Source organism: Anas acuta, chromosome 12 (genome assembly GCF_963932015.1).
Source record: "Anas acuta chromosome 12, bAnaAcu1.1, whole genome shotgun sequence".
Lineage (NCBI taxonomy): Eukaryota > Metazoa > Chordata > Aves > Anseriformes > Anatidae > Anas > Anas acuta.
The window spans coordinates 8473744-8498618 of record NC_088990.1 but is presented as its reverse complement, the minus strand read 5'-3'; the positions used below and the strand labels follow the sequence as shown (position 1 = coordinate 8498618).

The window sequence follows — 24875 nt, the reverse complement described above, 5'->3', positions numbered from 1 at the left end:
AAAGCTGCCAACCCATTTTGTTCCCTTCCTTTCCCAGCACTCCGCCTGTGCTCTCTCATCCCAGTGAGGGTAAACTGGGTAGCATTTCTTGAATTTTTCTATTTTGTACAAAGCCATTTTTACAGTACTGCAAACTTTCATTCAGGTTTCCAAATCCTATGAGTTGGTAAAACTTGGGTCAGCCTGATTTTGAAAGGTGCTGTGTGCTGACATCTTCAGTAGGTTCAGAGGAAGCCCCACATACCTCCTCTCACATTGATTTTACTTAGCTGCATCAGTACCAACAAGGAGCCTTGGTTTGGGGATTCCAACCCATGGTTAAGCCATAAGGCAGCAGCGCTGAAGCACGGATCCCACACGGAGTTGCTCTGCCAGACCTGGTCTAGCTCAGGCTGGGATCAGTTTGTTTGTCTCCTCCTTTCCCAGAGCCAAGCCTGGGAGGTGGCAGTCAGCTGTAAAGCAGAGAGGGGACAGGGGGTGACAGAAGCTTTGAGACGAGGGTCGTTGGGAGAGAGCTGAGCCTGCAGAGGTGGGAATTTGGCCAATTCGCTCAACTGAGGCTCAGCTATGGGAGGTGGGAATTGAAAAAGCAGGTTGCAAAATTAGACGCAGGCCTTGAGGAAAAGCAAGATATCTAGGAGCTGGAATAATTTCCTCTTCGTCCCTTGGCTGCTCACAAACACCTTTCTGGTGTGAACGCACTCAGGTGTAAAAGATACCTTTGGGCTTCAGGCTGGGTATGGAAATGTGTGCTCTCTTGTCCCAGAGCATCAGAAACACTGCCCCTGGAACACCCAGCAGATTCGGGCTGCAAAGAACAGAACAAGAAACAGAACAGGATGTAATATCCCTTAAGGACAAAGCCTTAAAACCTTGCTTCCAGGGTCAGAGATGCAAAAATCAGGCAAAGCTGGTGCCTTTTAGCTGCACATTAGGCTCCCATCTCTTGTCAAGTCACCCTGGGAGCTGCCACATCCCAGGCATCAAGCATTCGGCCAGGCACCACCCCAGCTGTTGGGTCCAAGATCATTCACCACCTCTCAGAGCAGGACCAGAATAGACCTGGACCTGGCACGTAAATGCAAAGCTCCAAAATGAGCACAGGCAGACCTTTCAGAGAGGGTACGGAGTCGTGAACCAGTCAAAAGCAGCAGAGCGAATGAAAGTACCCACAGCGCACATAGCAGCATGGGGTTGTTCAGATGGCCTCAATTCCATCAAAGTCCTGCCTGATCTTTGCTCCCGGCACCACCACACACCCTTTACGCCCCCCAGACTGCCACTGATCTCCAGAAACATGGAGAAAATCGGGCACGGGGCCAGGACCTTGCTTATTTATCCTCAGCCAGACAGCCTCCGACCAAATGAGCCACTTAACATTTCACTCTTAATGACTTTGTCGTATTGACACAGGGAGGGGGGCTGTGCCTTAGCTCCTCAGGCTTGACATTTGCAGCCCTGGCAGCACCATTATATGGCAGCACGGGCTCGTACAGCATCATATTGCACGGCCAGTCGCTGGGGTCTGGCTCTGCTCGCAGATGAGCTCCAGGCTCACCACAAATCAATGCCTCCTTGCCCTGCACCAAAGCAATGAACTGAGCTCTCTTCTTACCATCAAGCTGCTACCTCAGCCTCTGGAGGCGCAGACCAAGAGTACTGCGATTGCAGCCTCCATCCCTGACGGCTGCACAAGGGGAAGACGCTGTTCTATTTTCTGGTGTCTTTGGGAATCAATCCTCTGTAAGATCTCTCCCCCGTGGCCCAGGGAAACCTGCCAGAAGAAAATTTCCCTCCTCAACTCCCTGAACCAGCACTGGGGCGAGGGTCCCCTCAGCCTGCTGGTTCCCCTGTAAATTTGCTATTCAGAGCAATTCATTTCATCAGTGCCACTGCTCCCAGATGCCAAGTGGCACCTTCAGCCCCCACTGCACCTGCTAAGGGCAGCGCATACCGGAGCACATCAACCCCAGGATATGATTCAAGAGAAAGTCCCACCACTGGCACTGAAAAGGTGCCTTGGATGAGCCCAAATCGTGGCTGCTGGCAGACAGCTCCTGTTATCTTCCTCCTCTATGTCCTCCTTCATTTCCTTCACTGTTCTTGGTGCCTCTGACATTTGTCTTCCCCGTTTCCCAGTGCCCACAGCAGGTGCAGCTAACACACAGGCTGTGGAGTTGCTGGAGTCATCATTTCCCTCTCCCTTTGATTTGCTGAAAGGGAGGCAGCATCCTTGTTGTGATTGCCCCCACGGTGACTAACGGGCCACCCTATAATACCATTACCGCGACGACAGATAGAGCGAGAGATCCTTGCATAAATTCCCCCAGAAAGAGCAAGCTACTTCAGCGCAGGAGAACATTAATACAGAGGCTGTAATATGCTGTTTTACTATTAACTTCAGCTCATAAATCTTTCAGCCTGTCTTCCCAGCGCCAGATACAATAAAACAAGGCAGGCAGCGCACGCCTCTCATGAAACACACAACGCTTGGAGATGGGATTCAGTTTTGTTTCCTCCCATACTCACAGATCCATTTCCCTGTCAAAACACGAAGGAATTTCTGACAGACAGACATCCTGAGCTCCATCTGCCTTCCACCGTGCACACCCAGCAGAAACAGCATCCCTTTCTGGACACCTTATTCCTCCCCCTGCCTTTTGCTGCCCATTAAAAAGATAACGAAAAAAGTGCACTTTGGAGCCCCGTCCCCACGATGGCTTCTCAGCATCTCTGAAAAGTCCTCTCAAGCAGCCGGGCTCATGCAATCTCAATGGGACTGTCCCCCCAGGCGTGCAGGAGCAGGGTGGAGGGACCTGTGCTGGCTCCCTGCCGGGATTTTTATTCGCTCTTCCAGAGCCAAAGGGGACAAACAGGCAAACCCAGGCTCCTCAGCAGAAGCAGGATGAGCTGTACAGGGACTCTGCTCAGCACTTCAGCCCTCCCTGCAAAATTCAGCAGCCTCTAAAGCCTCACAGGGCACAAATTGGTGGGGAACTTGTGGGTAAAGACAGCGTGCCCCCGCAGCGGTGTCAGCACTCAGGTCGAACAGGGTTTGCCATTGCACAATCACATCAGGTTTATTATTTGTAGTGTTCAGTTACATAACCCAGGTTAAGGTTTCTACACGGTCTGGAAAAGTGCAGCCGATCAGTCCAAACCCGTGCAGTAAATTACTTGAATTATTACTGCATCATATGCTCCTGGCCATCCTTCGCCAACTATCGGCCCATACAGACACACACAAACGCTCTCCTGTCCGTGCGTTATTAGAGCACATCCGAGTTCGTTTTTTCCCCCCAAATTCCTGCACAATGGGACACCCCTGCAAACACCATCAGATAGATCCGGAGAGCTCTGAGCGATTCGTTCCCTCTGTGCTCAGCCTGCGTCTCTGCATGGCCAACCCACACCCCCCGCTGCCACCCCAGAGCTGACTTTGCTCAGACCGTTCCCCCCCCACCATTGGGTGCAGCATCCCCGGTGGTCCCCATCCCTTCCCGGTAAGGATTTGGGGGTGCAGGCTGGGGGTCCCCCGCTCTCTCCCCTCCAGCTGCCCGCAGACAGCTCCAGCAGTGCGGGACCGAAGCGCAGCTGCCGAAGTCACTGAATTGTAAGATTTTGGAGTCCCCCCCCGCTTCTTCGAGTCCCGACCAAGAGGTGACATCTCGGGGGGCTTCCAACCTGCACCCCCTCGCGTCCCCACCCCCGGGGGGTGCCGGTGCTGAGGCCACCCCCGCTGCCCCCCCCATGTCCCCGCATCCTCCCCGGGGGCTGGGGAGCGCTTGTCCCCGGTGCCCCTTTCTGCATCCCCCCCCCGGCACCTGGGGCTCACCTGGGGGGGCTCCGCCTGCCTCTTTCGTGCCCGTCAGGGCTGGCCCTGCCGCTGCAGCAGCCGCTTGCCAGCCGGGAGGAAGAGGAGGAGGAGGAGGAAGAGCCCGAGCCTGAAGCCCCAGCAGGATGCCATAGCGCCGGGCTGCGCTGACAAAGGCGGCAGCAGGTTGGCATGGGAGGAGGAGGAGGAGGAGAAGGAGAAGAGGAGGAGGAGGAGGAGAGGAGGGAGGGGGCTGCACAAGCCGAGCCTCCCTGCGCCGCCCCCGAGCCCGCAGCTGCGGGAGGGAGCCCTGGCCCGGCGGGAGCCAGCGCTGCGGCACCGGGGATGCTCGCTCGGGCTTTGCAAACCCTTCCCGACTATTTTATTTACTCTTCTTGCACTCGCACCGGCAGCTCTCACAGCCACCCAGAGCCCCCAGGAGGCGGGGGTGGGGGGGGAAGCAGGCACCCAGCTGCGGCCCCAATTTCAGCCCTGCTATTCCCACCCCACCCTGCTGCACCCCAAATCCTCTAGAACCAAATCCCCTAGAATTTGGGAAAGATGTGATAGATGAAGCATCTCTCCACTTGTGTCTGGGTGGGGAGGACATCGCTCCCCCAGCACCCATCCCTGTGTGCCCACGGTGCTCAGGGGGCAACGGGCTTGGGGCGCACGGGTGGCTGCTGCCAGCGGTACCCAAACTCCTTTCACATAAAGGGATGGTGGCCCTAGCTTGGACAGGAGTCACTGGCATGGGCCACCATGTGCAAGGCACTGTGTTGGTCACACAACGTGGTTGTCCCCACCTTGGGGGTCATGCAAGGCATGGCGTTAGGTAAGGAGCTTACCTCGTGTCCCAGCGGGGCTTCTCTCCCGGCTGGTGGCCAGCTTGCTGTGACACCCAGAAAGTACTGCAGAGAGTTTTTAATAGAGGTGTTGCCGGGTGAATAAAGCAGTAAGATGTCAAAGCCTTGACTTTTTGCTTCATTGGTAACCTTCAGGAGGTGGAATGTTGGGTTTTCTCTCCCAGACGAAGCAATTGGAAGGGCTGCGTGCACAAACACACCACGGACATCACAGCACTCTGGGCAAACTGGCATAAAGCTGTGTGTTTTCCGTACTCTGACAACCTTGGGTACCAATCTCTGCTTTTCTGGAAGAAACAAGGGATCAGGAGAGGGTTTTTTGTCAGAAACCCACTGATGTGCAAGTCCTTCCACTGACTTTGAGGAACACCATATGTGATTCAGTGTGCATATAATATCTATAAAGGCACTTATGCATACAACAACCAATACAAGAGGAGAAGGCAAGCATACTTCTTTGCAAATGGAAGAAGAAGGTGTCTGAACTACATTTATTCTTACCCGCTACTTATCAGCAGTGAAAGAGGCAGTGTCCTTGAGCCCCATTTTGCATACTTCCTTCAGCTAGTTTTGTGCCGTAAGGAACCATTTACTTGCAAATTGCACGCTTGGATGATTTCAGCCCTATACCACGTCCTATAGAGCATGCCACCAGGTCACAGGAATCGGCACAATTCACCAGAAAGCTCTCTCTATCCCTCAGAATTGCAAATACCAAGGCAGAAGTAGGAAATGTTTCTCACCACCAGTCCAGGTCTGGCTGATGTTATTTGGTTTAGCCCTGGCTCACTATTTGACTGAAGCTCTAAAGGCTGGAGTCACACCGATGATGCCCAAAATCACAGTGACAGGTTTCCAGGGTTGGCTCCCCTAACAAAAGCTGGTGTGCTAGAAATTAAAGAAATAAAAATAATAGTGCAGTTGTGAAAGAGGAGGACTGATTGACAACCTCCTGTCTGACAGGGTGCCCACAAGCACCTAATCCTGAGCTCTTCCTTGGAGGGCAAGCCAGGCGAGCATCAGCTCACGGTGCTTGGCATGCTGTAGTTGGGATAGAATTGGGATAGGAAACTGAAAAAACCTGGGGGAGAATCTGCAGTGACTTAAAAGCTCAAGTGTTCAGAGGAAGGGATGTAGGGAACCACATCCCTTATCTGGAATAAAATGCCTGCTGAAGTGCTGGGGTGTGGATGGCAGCGAATGGGAGCACTGCACCCCTGCTCCTCCACACAGAGGTCCTGCTCCTCCCTCATGTGCAGCACGTTTTGTTCAGAGCATTGCTCCCACAGCCCCAGATCCATCAAGCCACTCTCTGCAAGGAGAGCACAAGGAGGAGGAGCCGTGCCCTGAACCCAGATCCCAGCTGGAGCCAAGTTTGGTCACTTTTTCTCTTGTTTCCCTCACTCACTCCCCCCTCAGCATGCAGAAATGGCATTTAATTGGTGGCAAAGGTTTCATTAGCCTCTCGTAGGCTGTGACTAGTAGCATATAATTAGGAGTCACCCAGAAAATTGGTTTGAAACAGTTAAACCTGCTGCAGGGACCTCACTTTCCCACCTGGACCCCAGTGACCCCAATTCTCACTCCCCTGTCCTAAGCCAGGTTTGACAGCAGCTTCAGAGGGAATTTATCTAAGGGGAGGGCACCAGACCAGCTCTCCCTGTCCCTGTTCCCCATCTAATTTTAGCACCATCATCTCAGTTTCCCCTCCCCACATTTCCTTGACGTCTGCGCTTTGTTCCCAACACTCCTTTTCCCTTTCATCTCCTCTTTCCTTCAGTCGCTAGCACATTTTCCTTGTTTGACTCCTCCAGAGCCTCCACCTTCCCCCCAGGGCTCCGATCTTCCCTTCCAACATCTCCTGGCACATTTAGCAGGTGACCCACTGGTGGCATCCCCCCGAGCTAGGGCTGTGCACACCCACCCTCTGCACCCTTAGCCAGTGACCAGCTCCTTATGGGGGCCACAGTCTCTTTCCTAAGTAGCATCAACCTAAAATAAAGATATTTCTGACACCGTCCTGTCCTTTCACAGAGCTATGATCATACTGTTCAGTTTTAAAACTAAACTACCACACAGTAAACCTTTTGCTCATCTTCTTTATTGCAACCTCTGGGAAAGATCATACCTTTAGAAATACAACAGCTCAACATACCAGCAACCCAACACCCAACTCAGTGTTTTAGGACCTCTCAGGAGCCCCCAAATCACTTCCTGATGAATCTCTTTTGCTCAGAGGTAAAAGAAAATACATTTTCATTTTACCTTGGACACGACCCAGCCGCTTTCTTCTTCCCTGTCACAGCCTGGGTGAAGCATCTGATTCTTTCGGAGGGTAGGACAGATACCAAAACTTCCTGCATCATTAAATAGCACTTAGCAATACGCAGCCTGCAGTTTGCTATTTTTATCAAGCACTCCATGTTTGCACTTCCTCGGGTATCTCAGTGGGGTATCAATATTGCTTAAGTTGGCTTCTGTGGCCAGCATGCCTGGAAAGATGCGCCTTCAGCTTGGCACTGGTTATCTGAGAGTGATTGATAATGGGCAAACTTCTTGTTCAGCTAAACGTTTTTTGGCTTGGGATCACTTGAAATATAACAACAATGACAAAAAATAAATAAAATGTCTATTGAACAGCATCCGCCCATACCAGATGTGCTGAGTGGAGAATATGCCAAATCCTTCAAAGCAGCACACTTGACACCAGACCGAAGCAGAAGTGATTTTTTTCCCCCAGTATATTTACAAACAAAGAGAAAAGTAAATCTGGAGTGCGATGGATAATTTTATTTTATTTTTTCATATTGCTTTAAATGTTTTAATGACTTTCCCTCTGCTATGCTGAATTCCTTTCCAGTGGGCGTGGAAACAACTGGCTTTTGCTGGCGTAAATGCCCATCAGAAATAAACACCACCAGCAGCCCAATGATACATGTTCAACCATTTGTAAAATGATTTTTTAAGACCTTGTACAAAAACACAAATGACTAAAGTGGTCGCAGGCTAATCCATCTAAGAGAAGAAACTTTATATTTAAGCTTGTTTGGCCAAGTGAAGCAGACCCACAACGACTCAAGTATTTATATTCATGAGCAATATTTTTATAAATGAGCCTTCACCTTGGCTCTTTCTTTGGGGTCTTTCAGAATGCGTAGTTAACCACGAGCAAAAGATTCAGACACTTCCCAGGTAGCAGCACCTTCAAGCTCTCTTTCTCGAGTGAACATGCACAGAAGCACAGATGCAACTGATTTTTAGGTGGAAAGCGTGTGTGTCGAAGGGGAGATAATCAAGGGCTGCTTTTCAAACACAGCCTCTAGGAGGGAAGGAGCACCTTGCAGGGTGCTGGAGGGCTGTGCAGATGGAGTCAGCGTGGCTCACATTTATCTGTGCTCAGCCCTTGCTCTGCCTGCTTAGGTACCGGTCCCTCTTCATCCGACAGCAGCGAGTGTGACAGGTCACCACCTGTCCTCTTTGCAAGACTTCCATGACCACAGCTCAACAACAGGCTGCGTAGGACCTCGGGTCAGGGCTGGAGGGGTATTTGTGCCGTGGGAGCTCTGAGGAAGGTGTTACCTCCCATACCGAGTACTGGAGAGGAGATGGCGTTTCCAAGCTGTGCGAAGTACGTGCCGATTCCTTGCACGTTCAGGTGGATTGCCTATGCAATCTGTCTCTCCGTCGGTTACTGGCTTGTCCCCAAGTCTTACCCATCAAGGTTTTCTAGAGGAAAATCAGAATAACCTTCCCAGGAGAGCTAAAAGCTGGAGGCAGGCATTTCACCTCCAGCAGCACTCTGAGGCTGGCACTGCCCTGCCCGCCTTTAGCCCTGCCACCGCTTCTCCGAGTGCCCACAGAAACCAGGGGAGAGCTTCTAGTTGCACCGACGGACATCAGACTGCACTCGCTGGTGGTTGGGTAATATGTTAAACAGTCTTTAAATCTCTCGTGGTCGCTGAGGAATTCACAAATGCTTAGCTTTTACCGCCCTGAGTAATTATTTATCGGGAGGGCCTTTTTATAGAATCCTCTTAAAATGCCCATCCAGGTTTTAAGGCCAGCAGAGGCTATTAGCTCATCGGTCTGCAGAATAACGTATCCCATAGCATTTCACTCAATAACCACTGTGTTTAGCTCAGCAGTAAGTATTTGATTAAAAAATATCTTCCAGGAAGGCCTGCAGTCTCCACCAAAGACGTCAAGAAATGAAGAAGCTATCATTGTCTTCTGTGGTTGTCTAGTGCTTGATCCCTCTTGACTTTAAAAGTGAAACACATTTACTGCAAAATTTCCCCACAGATTTGAATACTTCTGGATGCTCAGCTGGGGAGCACCAACATCTGAAGCCCCCATCCACACTCAGCATCCTCATGTTTGCATCACGGCTTCCCTTGCAGAGAAATGCCTGGCACTGTCCTACGGGATGGAGCCCTTCCTCCTAATTTCAGCCTTGTGATTTGGAAAATGAACGAAAAGCCTTTGCAAATCATGGGTGAGTGAAAGGACAAGAAGCTCTCGTTTTCAAGGTGGCCCCAAGGGCTCAGGGAAAGCAGCCATCACTGCAACAGAGAGGATTAATTCTGACTCTTGCTAGCAGATCAAAAGTTGCATCTATTTGCCTTTTGCTCTCGGCATTATTTTCTCACTTGTTTTAAGCTCTCCTCCGTCAGCTTTGCTCCAGGAAGCAGTGTCTTGTTCTGGGAGCAGTCCTAGGACCAAGATTGTTCAAGTCTGATGATGGGCAGGGACACACCTCTATATAACCTTGGGCTCCTTTGACATTGCTTTTGTTTGTATCTGTTTCCTGCATCCTCGCCATGGGAATACGGATCATGTATCAACCAGATGCTCCATGGCTTTCACAGATTAAGCAATATGTCCTGGCAAGGTCCACAGAAAGGGGAGAGCCAAATGGGAAGGCAGAAGGCAATGGCTGTGTGGGGTCAAGGTCAGCTTCCCTGGGAGAGGATTTTCTCCTGACCTCCCACACACCAGGCTTGTGCAGGGTGACTGATGGAGCTGTCTTATATTTTGTCCCAAGTCTCTGCACTGTTCACTGCTGCTAGGATCTGTTCCTTTGAGCTGCATTTGTCTTCCTTACCATCCCTTGAAGTTACGCATGGTTTTGTGCTCCTAGCCACAGGTGATGTCCGGAGCGCAGAGCAGGTCAGAACTTTGCTATGGCCGAGCCCATTCCTCGTTGGTTTCTTCAGGCCACCTTTACCTTGATCTGGCACAAAGGTTGCTGGTTGCAATCCAAATATCCAGGCAGCAACACACACTGGGTTTTGTCTTAGGGCTTGGCTGGGGTTAAATCACTCACTTCATTTCAAATAGCTGGCAGTAAATAAAAAAATAAACTATGCTATTGATTTCTCCAGCCCTGGGATTTCTCCACCTGGCTGCCATCAGAAAACAAGGGAATTACATCTTCAGGTATTCCCGTTCTCTCATGTTCCTTCCCCTTATAACCGCCCTGTGATGGGTCACTGGATCATTCACATGAAGTACCGCAGGACATAATAAGATGCATGATAACAACTCGCCTTTATTAGCCAGGAAATCAGGCTTCCCCATGCTGGGAAAAATAGTAGAAGAAAGACAAATGACCCACATGGATCACAATAACTTAAATTACATTACCTAGACAGTGAACTGCTTGTGACACATCCTGCACGAGGCTCTTTAACCACAATAAATAGATTGAAACCTTTCTAGCATTTAATCTTTTCTCCCATTGACTATGAGCAGGTCAGAGAGAAAAAGAATCTCTCTTCTTTCTATATCTCTTTATTGAATTTAATTAGGTTTGCAAGGTTTGCTCCCTGGGTGAGTTATTCTAAGTCCTTAGACTTCCCCTGCAGTTTCTGGGGGGATTATACGAGTGTCGAAGTCTAGTTCTTCCATAATTGCTTTATCAGTGGGGACCACATAGAACCACATCTTACATGGTGGTTTTGACACGATGGGTTTAGCATATGGGAATGGTGTAATACTTAAAGGGATTGCTTTTCTGCTCTGTACCAGGGAGGAGCCGTGAGGCATGTCATATCTGACCTGCTTTAGCACATCAAACACAGGAGGACTCAGGAAAGTCTCACCAGGAGACAGGGAGCTGAGCAGGATTGCCCAGGAGCACGATGATCCCAAGAACCAGTCGAGTACAACTCCCGACAGCGACTTTTGCACAATGTGTTTCAGGGCCAGGGCTGTAGGTGCTGTGCAGAGCAAAAGGCTGCTGCTCCTCACAGGCAGTGCTGCTGTCACACTGCTTTCAGTTTCACACTGCCCCGACTGGCCTGAGAAAATGTTATCCCAGCATCACAGAATATCCCAAGTTGGAAGGGACCCACAAGGATCGAGTCCAACCCCTAGGTGCAGCTGCGGGCACCCAGTTCTCTGTGCAGGGAGGGCACAGGGCTGGTGCTGCGCTCTCATCTCCTCCTTGGCTGGGCTGCCCTTGGGATTTTTTTTTGAGGTGACTTTATATATTTTTAACTATTTTATGAACAGTGAAGCTACCTAGGATTAGAGCAATAAACATTAAAAACACAGGAGGGTTTTGTGAGGTGTTCAAAGATGGGGGGTGAAAGGGGAGGACGGGTGAGAGATGTCCAAAAGCGACAGTGATAATTTAATCTCTTTCAGTAGCTGATTGGTTGGTCTGGTTTTGCTCTTTCATGGCTTACACCGACTTCACTTTGGAGGTACTTTGATGCATTTGTTTTTTTTTTTTCTTCAGGTGAAAAAAAAGCCATGACAATGCATTTCTGCCGTGCTCCCTAAAATTCCCACTGCTGGCCCTCCTGGCAACAGGATCCTGCAGCAGAGAGATCCGTCTGATCCGATCTGCTCCAGCAGTGCCCCCACTCCTCTGCTCCAAAAGGGCATGCCAGGTTCTGCATCAAAGCAGAAGGAGGTAATTGATCCCGCAGAGGAAAAGGAAGAGCCTGAGGCCAGAGACAGAGACTCAAACTGGAAGAATGCAATGCTTATGCTTTTACCTAAATCAATACTGCCTGCAAGAAGCTGCTGTGGCTGTGGGGCTCTTTGCTGGACTTTTGGTGACTCTCAGATCTGGAGAGGGGTTTGGCAGATCCCGTGCATAAGAAAGCACCTGCAAACTGCATATGAACGGTGCAGAAAACCCAAAGAAGCCACCAGGAATTATCTACGCTTGCAAACAGGCACAAGGGTTAGCAGACAACCTTCCTGCTCCCAGCACAGGCTTTTTGAAGGTGTGCAATTGTCCACACACAGGCTGAGACCCATCAGCTCATTGCACATGAGCCAGCAAGCGGATGCCTTGCAGGACAAGCTCTCCTGGCCCAGGCTGGATGGGCAGAGGCAGATCAGACAGCAGCCAGCTCCCCCAGCACCTCCTTCACCTGGGGATCAGTAATTTTGGCTCCAGTACAAGCAGCACTGTGAGTTTATCAGGGCCAAATAAGCACTAATAAATTGTCATGTGTTAGAGAAATGGGGACTTTTCTGTCCAATCCAAACCAAATAAAAGACAAACAGCAAAGTTTCCTTTACTGCTCTGAAGCTGGAAGGAGCAGGCTGCAGCAACACCACAAAAACAAACAACGCGGATTCTTTGCAAATAGCTTCTTCTCCTCTAATTGCATTTCCCCTCTTCCTTCTCTTTCAGTACAACTTCTGGAGGTAACAGCTATTGATCTATAACTATTTTGACCAGGAGAGGTGCTGCAGAAACAGCAGAAATCTCATCAGGTCGTTGTCAGCTAATCTGGCCGCGCAGGGAGGGAGCAAACAATTAACACCAAGCACGGCTGCTGGGCTCATCATTACCCAGGAAGTACGAGGTCCTCTGAGGACTCGAGTCCGCATCTGAGTCCAGTTCATAATATAAAAGCCGCACCTGAGTATGATGTGCCTGCAGAGCTGATTTCACAAAGCGCACAAGTACAAGCAGAGGACCTGCAAACATGTTTTCCATTGACTGGAGCGTACAACATCTTATTTATCACGAGTCAATTGATGACCAAACTCGCCCAGCAAACTCATAAAAGCATTAGTTTGTATTTGTTGTTCACATTCAGAGACATTATATATCAAAAAGGTCAATGCTTCCCAACTAATTCAATTATAACACAGCCATCTATCATACTAGCTCAGCTAAGACCACGTTAGCGTGCAGTTTTTTGGAGAGTGATAGAAGCTGGAGTGTACATACAGGATATTCTGCTTCAACGACAAACCTCTGTGGCACAGAGCTCCTTGCAAACCTTCCTGCAGCCATTCTTTGCCAAGTGCTTTGTATCCTATCCGAACTGCTTGTTCCTGCAGAAGGCACGGTGGTTAAATACACTGAGACAGTGCTGCAACCTGAAGCCGTGCTGCTTAAACACAGCCTGAAAAATGAGGGTGCCCAGGGATGTTTTATTTGCCTGCATTTGTTTTTACAGGCATGGGGACTGGGATTCATTTGCTGGTCTTTTTCAATAGATTTCATCACAGAAGGAACCAGCGCCCTCCCTGCACCGACATGGAAATCTGGATATAAGATAGCTACAAGGCAAGGATTTATTTAATAAATCTGTGCAATCAGATAGAATAAGAAAATATGATATTACAATTTTTTTTGGAAGTGTAGACAAGTAATCTGGACAGCTATGGGCTCTTCAGGCTGAATTCACAAGTGAGACTTTTTAATACACGCTGAAGGAAAGGGCTCCGAAAGCAAATGGCGGCAGGAAAAAATGCACGAAGATAAATCACACCCAGCTACGCCGTTATCTCCCTCTGATAAAAATCCCCATTTTTTAAAGTAGCACATATGACCTAACTGGGCTTCAGCAAAGCAGCTGACAGAAAAATTAAGTTTATTGAAAATGATTTGGATGAACTCAAGACTGCTGGGTAGTTTGCCACCCTCCTGCAGGAGAGATGCTGACATCTCAAAAAGAGGATTTGTAGGCTGGGTGGGGGTCACTAGAGGAATTCCTCCAGGCCTGGGACCCCTCTCATTAATATTTTCATTACTCCTGGACAGAGCACAAAGGCACTAACGCCTTCAGTGGCTTTATGCACAGTGGTGAGATGTTGGTGCATCTATAGGGCACAGAATGGGGTGTGCCTTGCTGGGAAGAGCAGGCACAGCCTCACTGGGAACAACCTGCCCCATGTGGTCCCTTGTGATCAGCAAAGTCCCACTTAGAGCAAGGAAAAAAGTAACCAAGAAGAGCTCACATTGTAAGAGGAGACTGCACAAGCTACCTCATTTAGCCTTGCAAAACCAAGTCTGAGAGGGACCGAGTTATTTCCCATAAATACATCAAGGGAGTAAACACGAGGGAGAGAGAAGAGATATTTAAGCTAAGGAAGAATATTGGCACAAGAACAAATAGATGTAAATTGATGAAAAATGAATTTAGACTAGGGATTAGAAAACAATTTTTCATAGAAATGGGTCTCTGGAAAAGCCACACTGAGGGAGAATACACTTCTCCTCTCTCCCCCAGCCTCAGACATGGCAAGTCTGAGTGTGAGGACAGCAAGCTGCTGCCCAGCCATCCTCCCAGGTCTAGACTCTCACACCTAGCAGACACAAGACCTATTGACTGATACCTCTGAAATCCTGGAGCTCTCCAAGCCTCCATTCGACTCATACCCTCTGCAAAGCTTCCAAGAGGTTCCTGCTTTCTCTTAAAAAAGGTTTTCCACCAAGGCTGTGATTTCCTGCTCGTGGGCCAGTGGCTGCTTTAAAGCAATGCAAGCACCAGCCTTGGTAACAGGCAATGCATTTCTCCCTTATTTCATCTCTGAGTCCAGGTGCTGCATGAAAGGAGCGCCAGGCAGGCAACAGGAATCACAGTAACAAGGTTGGCACCACCAAGCAAAGGTCCCAGCCCTCCAGCCAGGCATGCCTTGCTGAGCTCATTGATGCTTGTCAGATCCTGCACTGGGGCAGGGAGCGCTCAGACCAGCTCAGTTACACTGTAGGACCACAGCAGGGACATGAGCATCATCGCCTCCTTTCCAAATCTCTCCTACATGCAGAGGAAGAGGCAGCAGGACTGCTGTACACAGCACCCCTCCGGTGCTGCCCCTTCCTGGAAAACCCAGAAGGGACCAACAGAGCCAGCTCTTCCTCACCTTCATCCTGCTTTTTGGGGTTCCCAAGAGAGCTGCTGACATCCCCGCAGCTATCCAGGTCTAATCCCGCTATCTGATAGAGGAGGGCACCAAAAGGCAGCAAGGCTTAGCGAGACAGGTTCATGCAAATGGGAGAAGAAAAAGAAGAAAAAAAAGAAAAAAGGAAAAAAAAAAAAAGAGAGAGAAAAAGGTCTTGTCGATATTAGTTGAAATATTAGCGTTGGCATCCAGCTTTCCAGAGATTTGTGAATTATGGGATAATTAGGGGAATCAGAAACCGTAATACTGGACTCAATCCTTATAGTCGTGATGCAGTGGGACTGTAAACCATGTAAAAAAAAATGTTATGCATACCTATATACAACCGTATTATTATGACTGCCAAAATACCAAGCATAATCATAGTTAACATACTGTGACACTAACAATATCTGGGAAACTGAGGCACAGAAACTCAACACCACATCTTGTCACTACCTCGAATCATCCCTTCCAGGTTTAATTACGCTCTAGCTATGCAAGTACCTACAATAACTGCTGCCCAGGTCAGAAAGCAAGCCAGCACAGAGGTCAGGAGTGGTTTTTCCCAGCTCCGTGGTGCCTTGCTTGAGCCACAGCCATGCCTTTCCTTCCCATGAAGAAGCACAACAACCAGGAACTCATTTTGTCACACTGAATCTCTCAGTGCAGCGCACTCACTCTCAGTTTGGATGCTCTCTCCCCATCAGACAATATATTCTAGCATCCTCCCCAAGCAGTTGTTTTTTTTTTTCTCAGGGCAAATACATAATTTTCTTGAGTATTTTTACATTATTGCAGCAGAGCTGATTTGATGGCACACAGCTAATGTGGGGCTCCGCGTTTACATTTTGTTGCAGCCTGCAATGACATTAGATAGAGGGCTCCTGAGATGTGTGCATTTTAAGTCCCTGCACATCACGCTGGAAAGTGTCAAATGATCTAGCAATAAACGAGTCAAATTCAGCAGCAGAGACTTAAGTGCATACTGCTGTTTCGACGAGCGGGGCAATAGCAACATAATTCTCATTGCTCTTGCTTCGAGTCACGCATGAGGACTCTCCTGCAGACCCAAATGAGCTCTCACACCCCGCTAGTGCAAATAGGAAATGCAATCCTCTACTCCGGACATCAGCTACTAATTCGTGTTGCTTCTTACTGCTCAGATCACATCCTGGGCTGATATCATCACTTGTGCCATTAACTTTATTTTTATTTATGCCAGCTGGAGTCATTCCCTTTAACAGAGACTATCGCCGTTCTTTATAAATCTTATCAGAAGGATAAATCAAGAGTAATGTATATTTTTGTAGGTCTATGAATCTGTAACAGGCATTTACTCTCTGCTGGTTTATGCAGATGAGATGAGCCCTCTCAATACATTTCTACGCACACACAAAAAAATTATACACTGTTCTAGGAAGGCCAATGAATTTTAAATTGAAACCTTCCAGATTTTCTGTGCGTGAAGGCAGATTTTATTTGCACATTGAACAAACTCCTGGAAGAGAAACACATTCATTTTAATGCCTACTGCTGGATTTTAAAATATGTTTTCCCCTACATAAAGAACACTTTTAAGAAAAAAAAAAAATGAATCTAGTATTTGCTCCAAAGCTCTGCAGGCCCTGGGAACTTGCTCTCTGTAACGTGATGTGCCTAAAACAGCTGGGCAGCTTGTACAGATGCTGGGGTTGCAGAAGTGGCAGGTGGTTCAGGGGTGCTCCTAGGACCCGTGTAGCCCCCCCATTTCCAAGCATCAACCCAGAGGCCCCCTGGGGGGGGCTCACTTTTGGCTCCCACTGGTGCAATGGTCCATAAGCAGCTCTGGTTGCAGGGGACCTGGGCAAGAAGAGCAGTAAGGGCAGTCTCAGCCTCACACACCCCAAACCTCTTTTTTTTTGTCCTGGTATGTTGTAAATCCTCCTAATGGGCCTGTTCTTTAGAAAAGGAGGAACATAAAGGACCTGATTTTAATTTGAATCCATGGCAGAGAAAACAAGGTTGTGGGAGCACTATGCTGTTTAGGGAAATACAGGCCTTCTTCTCTTCCCTTTGCAAGATATAAAGGTTCCATTAAAAGGGGAAATATCAGTTCCTTAAAGAAAAAAATGGGATGCCCTTTTGAAGTGAATACAGGTCAGTCCCAACTGATGGTTTAAATTAAATATTAAAGATAAAATAAATAAATAAATAACCCCTCCGAACCAGAGTTTGATTTATATAGTACTGCGCCTTCAGAGAGGATTTGTGGAAGCAAGAACTCGCTCTCTATTGTTCTTTGTTTAAAAAAAAAAAAAAATCAATTTTTACAAAGCAAGATTATTTTCGGAGTCAGCTTATCAGAAATGCCAGCTGTATCTGGGACATCTGTTTTGCTCTCCCCCATCCTTCCTTTCATTTCTGGTGACTCTAGAAAAGACTGAACAGCAGCCCCAAGCTTGCCCAAAAATAGGTTACCGATTACCACTTTTATCAATGTGATTAAGCTTATTTTTATTGCAGTCTCACCCGTTTTCCCCTAACCTAAGTAGCAGCAGCAGGGCTCTTTTCCCCAAGCCCACATCCCCTGCAGCCAGCAGCACCCTGGTCCCAGCAGGCATCGTTCCCACTCTGCTCGTGCCAGTAGGACACATCACTGGGCACGTGGGCACCCAGCATCCAGAAATCATGTCTGTGGCAAGCAGGTTACACCAGAGCCTTTCACAGGCAAAGATTTCACAAATATGAGAATTCAGCTGCTAAAGAGAGAGAACAGATGTAGTATGGAAGTGGCGCTGGAGAATTCTTTTGGGCATGCAATAAGTCACTGGAGCTATTCTGTTCTCAAAATCCCTCCAAAAAGAAACATGTTATTTTGAGGAAGAATGCTTTTATATCCAGTACAAGAGAGGTTAGTTGCCAATAAAATAGCACAGCAAAACAAAATACTGAAAAAACAATTGGAGACTGTATTAGTGGTTATCACACAGGTCAGTGATCAACATTACCCTCGTTAATGCTGCCACGCATTAATTTAAATGCATTAAAAACTCTAATGGACTAAAGAAATGCACAAAAGCATGATGAAATCAGTTCATTCACCTGCCCTCAGCCTGTTCAGAGGAGATTTGCTTCTTCTGTCCTTCATGTGAAGCCTGTAAAAGCAGCGTGGGAGTTCACATCAGGATTGCGAACATCTGGAAAACCCTGAAAACGTTCAGACCGAGCCAGCTCTGGCTCCATGACTGCAAGAAGCGAATGCAAATCCCGTTACACGTTGCACACTCACAGCAGGATGAGGCCAGAGCAAGGCAGCTGCTAAGACCTTTGGCACAGCAAGCAGCGCACAACATACCCTGGATTTCCGTCTCATGCCCTTGCTTTCTCCAAGCTGAGAAGGAGAGATGTTGAAAGGCTGTCCTTGCTAGTTTTTTCCCCATGTATATTTTTCCCCAAAAAACATGCAAAACCACTTATTCTTGGAGATTTACATGAAGGTGGGGAAGACAGGTCCCTCCTCCCCATCTCAGATACCGCTTATTGCAACACACCCAAAATATGCCACCTGGATGAAGCTGTTTCCTCCTCTTGTACTTCCCCCAGTCCTTCCTATTTACACCACAACGTCACCCGATTGCCAAGTTTTAATGTTGCTTACCCCCAAAGGACCAGAACTATTTTACTGCTCTTCTAAAAGGCTTTTTGTTGTTTCTCTGAAGTTATCAGAGAACTGAGGAGCTGGATAACCAGGTGATCTTCCCTTGAAGTTATGTGAAGTGCTGTTAGGCACAACAAAGGGATTTTATTAGCACAGGGATGCACCTCTTGCCATGCGGTGCTGATATCTCAAACGTTCATTGGTACAGACAACGGGAGACGAAGACTCACAGACTTTGAGTCTTCTCCTGCAACCCAACCCAAAAATTCATCCAGCTCTGTGTTGGATAAGGAATCCAAAACCCTCATATCCTACAGAAAATCTGACAGCTTCGAGCCCCAGGCCTCAGGACAGAATCCACCTGCTGTTAAAGGTTAATTTCCAGGCACACCAGAAGATACTTCACATGCATGGCTCAGTCGGCTCCACTGTTAATTTAGTAGGGTACGAAACTCTTGGTACATCTCATCATGCTCTGCACTGGGACATTAAGCTGTGGGAATTTTCCTCTCGACACTGGCATTTCATTATCTGCTTCTGTTGATTATTCAAATTGCACTAGATGTCAAGGCCTGTGAGATTCAAAGACCTCACTGAGATGAAGGCAGCTATATCCATCACAGGCAACACCAAGGAAATGAGCACAAAAGCCACGATGAGCACACGCCATCCCTCAGGATAACAAGTGAATGGTATGATGTAAAACTGATGCTGCACTTATTTAAAAGTCATTTGAAATGCCATAATGGCTTAGGTTTAACATTACATTATGGTTTTTGGATTACACTTCCACCCCACCCTCCAAAGAGGGAGCTTGGTGCAAGAGTACCACCAGCCCCCAACAGCCTGGACATGGTTAACACAGACCCTACAGGCAAAGGGTGGGCACCTGCCTGCCCCTGTTCTATTCTGGATCTGCTCCAAAGCAGAGAGATTTGATCCCATGCCCTCGGTCAGACACAAACAATGGAAAAGAGCCTTCACAGTCAGATAAATTGAATTTGCTTTTAGAAAAAAAAAAAAAAAAATCATGGACATTGCCTAATTATTCTCTCAGCTAACCATTTTAACCTCGTTTTCTCCTGCTAAGTGAATATCTTATGTGATTTCCGTGCTAAAAGCAGCTGAATGTCAAAGGCATTGATCTTGGCTCCAACCTTTGTTTTTATAGGGTTTGGATCTACTCTGCTTTGGCACCACATTATTGGTTTCTATTAGTGTCAAAGTGCCACTTTTTGTTTTGTTCTTGCTTGCTCACAGAGCTCAGCCCTTTGCAGGGCAAATGCCAGCCCAAGTACTTGGGGTGGGCAAATCACCATGGGAGGAGATGCCCCAAATTCCTCCAGGACATCCTCCTCTTCCCCGTGCTTCTGGGGGACACCGGGATGCCAGCTGGAGGGGACAGTGAATTCCTCATGGATTCATTGCCTTGCTTCTGTACCAAAATCACCAAGGACAGCACAGCCATAGGGTGCTGCCTACTGGCACTGTGGCACCAGCCACTGCTGGTGGTGATGGTGAAGCAGCAGAAGTTACAGCTCCACTGTCCTGGCTTATAACTACAGCTTCAGGTTGAAGATGAGAGCTCTCCCGAGCTAAAGAGTGAAATATCTCTGCCCTGCACAAGCCCTAGTCTCATCGTGTTAAAGCCCGTCAATGGCTTTTTGTAACAAACCTCTGCATTCAGAGCATCCTCACACTTTTATTACTGTTACCTTCTCCCAGAGTGCTGGGCACTGTCTCCAGCTCCCCGCATGCTCCCTAGAAAGTGAGTACAGAGCATTCCCTGCCCCCCGACACCATGACGATGCTCTGTGTGAAGGCACATTAATCACAGAGCTCGCATTCATTTATTCATGATATTATAAACAAGAAACGCTTTGGTTTTGAAGGTTTCTTTCCTTAACAAATGAAGGCTGAGGTGCCAAAAGAGAAAAAGAAAGAAGGAAAAAGGAATAAAAGAGCTACATCAAAATATGAAACAGGGAGGAATATCGAGCCAACGCACTCATGGATTTCTTGCCAAAATCGCTTGAAAGACTTTCATATCTGAAAACAGGAGAGAATAAAAGGGCTGAAAATATTAAATGAATGTGCTGAACAATTAAAAACATAAGGTGAAGAGAAACGCTGACTGAAGAAACTTATGTGATCCCAAGGCATTCCTGTTATCCCCGGGGCTTCTCAGGCACTGGGGTCACCCTTCCCTGGTTGGGCAATATGAGTATGGGGTCTCTGTGCCTGGGCAGGGCACCCCCTGGGAACCACCGACCTCCCCTTGCACCCCTTGCTGCTGTCATCCTGACAGGGAGCACGTGCTGCTTCTTTCTGAGCAAGGCCAACAAATGAAGGTCAACCCAAAATGTGCAATAAGTCGGAGGGACAGTCCTCCAGGAGCTCAGCAGATGTAGAGAGAGGGCTGTTGGTGCTTGCCTGCATTAAAACACACACCATAACCCCCATGTGCCAGGCTCTGGGGAACTGGCATCTTCTGCAGCTGCCTAAAACCAGGGGAAGGGACAGGCGTGGTGCTAAGCAGGGAATTAAAACCAGTAAATGCAGGTGGGTTCATATCCAGTGCTCAGGGGAGAGTGCTTTGTGACCATCTCTTGCGGGAAGACGTTAAACATTTGCAAAAACACCATCCGCAGGAAAGGCCATCACTCCTGAAACCTAATTAAGCCTTGCCTACAACAAAATGTCAGAGTGAAATAAAGGTGTCTGCTCCAAATTTGTCAGGAGCCTCCCAGCATTTCCATAACAGACGGTGTGATTTTTGACAGAACCGTGATGCATGAAGTCAGGACTTGTCTGCAAACTGCAGATGATGAAGACGTGATTAAGGGAATAAAAATCACTCTTGGAGATGGTGGTCTTAATCAATTAGTTTCTATTTCTTGAACGTTTGCCAATAGTAACTCTGCTCTACGGGGCATTTCAAGTGACCACAGACACCCGAGCTGCCAGTGATTTCCTGTAACATCCAGAAAACACAGTAACCTACGAAGCAGAAGGTGAATGCAAGTTATTAAGTCTTCCAAACTTCTTGTTCAAGTTCCAAGTTGGCCATTATTTTGTAGTTAATCTTCTGTCCATTTGTGGTGATGAGGGAGACAGATGTTTAATTAGTTTTAACAAAAAAAATTCCATTAAAAATTGTCTTGCTTCTGCTGAACTAGATTTATAACCTGTGTAGACAGAGACAATTGAAAAGACGGAGGAAAATATTCTGCGGGGAATCCAAGAAAATCTGTATCTCAGAACATTTTTTTCCTGCTCTCAGGGACCTCCAAGGTCTGCAGAATCGGAGCGAGAAAAACATGTGCATTTTTCAGCTGTCACCATCGCTTATGCACTTAACAAAGGAAAAAGAAAAGCCTAATTACTCATGGGTCTCTTTTTAATTTGCAGGGTTAGCGATGTTTAAAAAAAGAAAAAGAAAAACACACTGATGAATTACCCCTGCACTTACAGCAGTAAAGGAGAGCAGTGTTTCCAAAAAGGTGTGTCCAGAGAGGAGCACCCAGGAAGAATTACAACCCGCACCAAGTTATTCTAGCAGTGTGCTAACATCACAGGGTACTATTCAGCTTTCAACCCTCTGCAGTTTTTGTTTACATGTTTCTAAGTAATATTTTGTTCAGGGACTAGTTTCAATGTTATTCTGTCCAAACAGTCTCATCAAGGCCATTTGTATGCCTGACCTCCTTGTGCACAACTTCCTCAGCATCCTAAATTCAGCAGATCCAGCAAGGGGAGATTTTAATTTATTTTTTTTTCCCCTTGCACAAACAAACTCTGAGCTGGAACAAAGCCACTTTTTCTTTTTTCCTTTTGTTTTTTTTTAATTTCTTTTAGAAAAACTTGTATCTTTTCATCACAACCCCCATCTAGAATAGGAAAACCCCTCCACATACAGAAAAACCATCATTAACAAATAACTACAAGCAGCTTCAAACTAGAGTCTCACAATTAGACCTTTTGCTATTATTCTCTGGAGCACAGAGACACCTCTGGTCCTGGTTATTTCTGCTCTTCAGACATCCCAGAGCCCCACACGGCTGCTGCTGTGGCTGGGAGAACAGATCCATCCCCCCCCAGGCTGCTAGAGTGAGCTTCCACTTGTTGTGGCTTTCTTTCCTCTCCTAATTAACACTGCTACAAGGCTGGATGCTCTCCTTTAACCTATAAGGCTTTAGCGTGTGCAATAACATCAACAAACCCCTCAATTAATTATTTGCAAATACCAATAAAAGCGTATTTTGGGGCACTGCACAGCCACATCAATGCAAATTGGGCTTAGATACAGAGCTGATGGGGAGCTGAAAGGGCTTGCTTTTGATCACAGAAAAAGCCTGTGAGCACAATGAGACTTAGACATCTTTCAGGCTGCATACTCATGTTTTCTCATATGAAAGGAGAAAAATACAAAAAGAAATTGCAAACACATTTCTTTCAGGGCAGATTTCAGCTTTATACCAAATTGAATGTTTTTTTTTTTTCTTCTTTAAATAACACTGCACTCCTTGCCACAGCAAACAGCAAACTGCATTAACCAGGGCCATTTTTTAAACTGCTGTTAAGAAAAATAGTTTTTTTTTGTGGTGGTGGTGGTATTTCTTTTTTTTTTTTCTAGTAAACAGAATCCTGCATCTAGACTGGGCCTGAGAAGTATCCACTAAAACCATTGAAACAGAGACACGTGGCAACAGCAAAGCTTTACTTTGCAGGAGAACACATCTTACCTGGAGGAGCTGCAGAACAAACCATCCCTGGAGAATTTCAAGAAGGTTTTTTAAGGAGAAAAAAAAAAAAAAAAAGAAAGAGCTCAGTTCTATCCCCAGACCCAGCCCTTTCAAAAGTGATTCAGATGCACCTGAAGGTAAATTTTGGCTTTTTCTCAGCTGTGGCCAAGCTTTGGAGGTGTTATCCCAAGGCCCAGCACCTTACTAGGCGATTGCATCGTTAGCTGGCTGCTGAGCTTCCCCCTCCCAAACAAATCTCGGTGTCACCTGCAGTCAGCAGGTAAGTTCTTGCCCTCCCTGCTCAGTATTCACCCTGTGGGGCATCAGTGCTGAGCTCACATCAGCTCAGGGTCTTCAGATCCTGCCAGGCCAGCCCCAAAACACCCAAAGAACAGGGCAGGAGGTGGCTGCAGCCCTGGTGCCCACCACAGCTTGGCTCCTGCCTCCAGATCTGCCCTGCAGCCAGACCCAGCATCTATCCTGCCCACAGGCTGTCACCTCCAGGTCGTTCCCTGCTCAGAAATGCTCAGACACTTTAGATCATCCTCCTCCCTTCCAGAAGCATGTCTTGTACTTGCACCCAGGGCAGGAGCAGTTTAGATCCCATAAATAAAAATAAGCGATAACTATAAAGCAAATAACAGCATCGCAGAGGGAACGGCGTCTCCCAAAGTGCGGTAAGAAACCCAGCACACACTGCACTGCATATCAGATCGGGAGGGATGGCTTTTTTCTTCCTCTTGTTCTCTCTGGTGAAACCCCGGAGGCATTTCTTGCTTAGCTCCAAGGCACGGTGCCAGCGTCTATTTGAGCAGAAGCTTGTTTTCTGGCCAAGTGTGAGGACTGGGAAACTGGCAATTGGAAAGTGTCGTGCACCCCGTGCTCCAGTGGGTGCTCGGCTTCTCTGAGCTCCTTTAGCTCCCATGACAGCACCTCCCCATCCCCACAGAGAGTCCTGGTCCTGCCAAGAGGGGTGGACATGGCTCTGTCTCCCCCCCAGCTCAGACAGAGCTCTCCTTCCCTGAGCACACCCATTTACCAGCCTTCCTCCCAGGCACTGCCATCCTCTTCCTCTCCTGAGCGTGTTGCTCCCCTCCAGCACCTCTCACTTCATCGTTTGGGTTATATTTGTAGGGCAGGGGATGAGAAGGGGCACCTTGCTGCTGGCAGCCAATTCCCTAACGAGAGAACCAAGAGGCTTTTCCTGCTTTTTTCTCTCCACATATCCTGGTTTTGTGGTCTCTGCCTTGGTGCATCTCACTTTGGAGACACCCAGTGCACTGCCATGAAGCTAAGCCAGCCTGAACCCCCCCTTTCCTTCCCCAGGATAGGCATGGATTTAAAGCATGCTATATGGGCATGTGGCAGAAGGACCTAAAGGAAATGTTGAAAACTGCTCAAAATAAAAAAAAAAAAATACATTTTACTACACTTATCCACTTGGTCTACTCAGAGGAAATGGGTAGAGGGTGTTGCTTGCAGAGGTTTCAAGTGCCTTGCAAGGGCCACCAAGACAGAGACACAAGGGAGAAAAGAAATGCAAGATGTAAAGTGATAGCAGTGTCAGAGAGGACCTGGGTATTCCCTGCATCTCAGACATCCTCTTTCAAGGAGAAGTGGGTTCCTGTGGTGGTGTTTTCCTCGTTCAAAGCAGGGCTTGGGTTCCT

General features: G+C 47.7%; 1 protein-coding gene across 4 annotated transcripts in view; it reads right to left on the bottom strand.

Annotated features, from left to right (window-relative positions):
- MINAR1 (membrane integral NOTCH2 associated receptor 1) overlaps nt 1–24875 on the bottom strand; it is a 62619-nt gene that overhangs the window by 13838 nt on the left and 23906 nt on the right. The window contains exons 2-3 of one of the 4 annotated variants that reach the window (XM_068695814.1): nt 5424–5568; nt 4663–4967 (exon numbers count right to left, since the gene is read on the bottom strand). The exons of 1 other annotated variant lie outside the window; for it this stretch is intronic. The gene's annotated coding sequence lies outside the window, so the exon portion shown is untranslated. Of the gene's footprint in view, nt 1–3835; nt 4149–4662; nt 4968–5423; nt 5569–24875 lie in introns of those variants that run through there. 2 more of the 4 variants (XM_068695816.1, XM_068695815.1) reach the window with 2 other exon arrangements.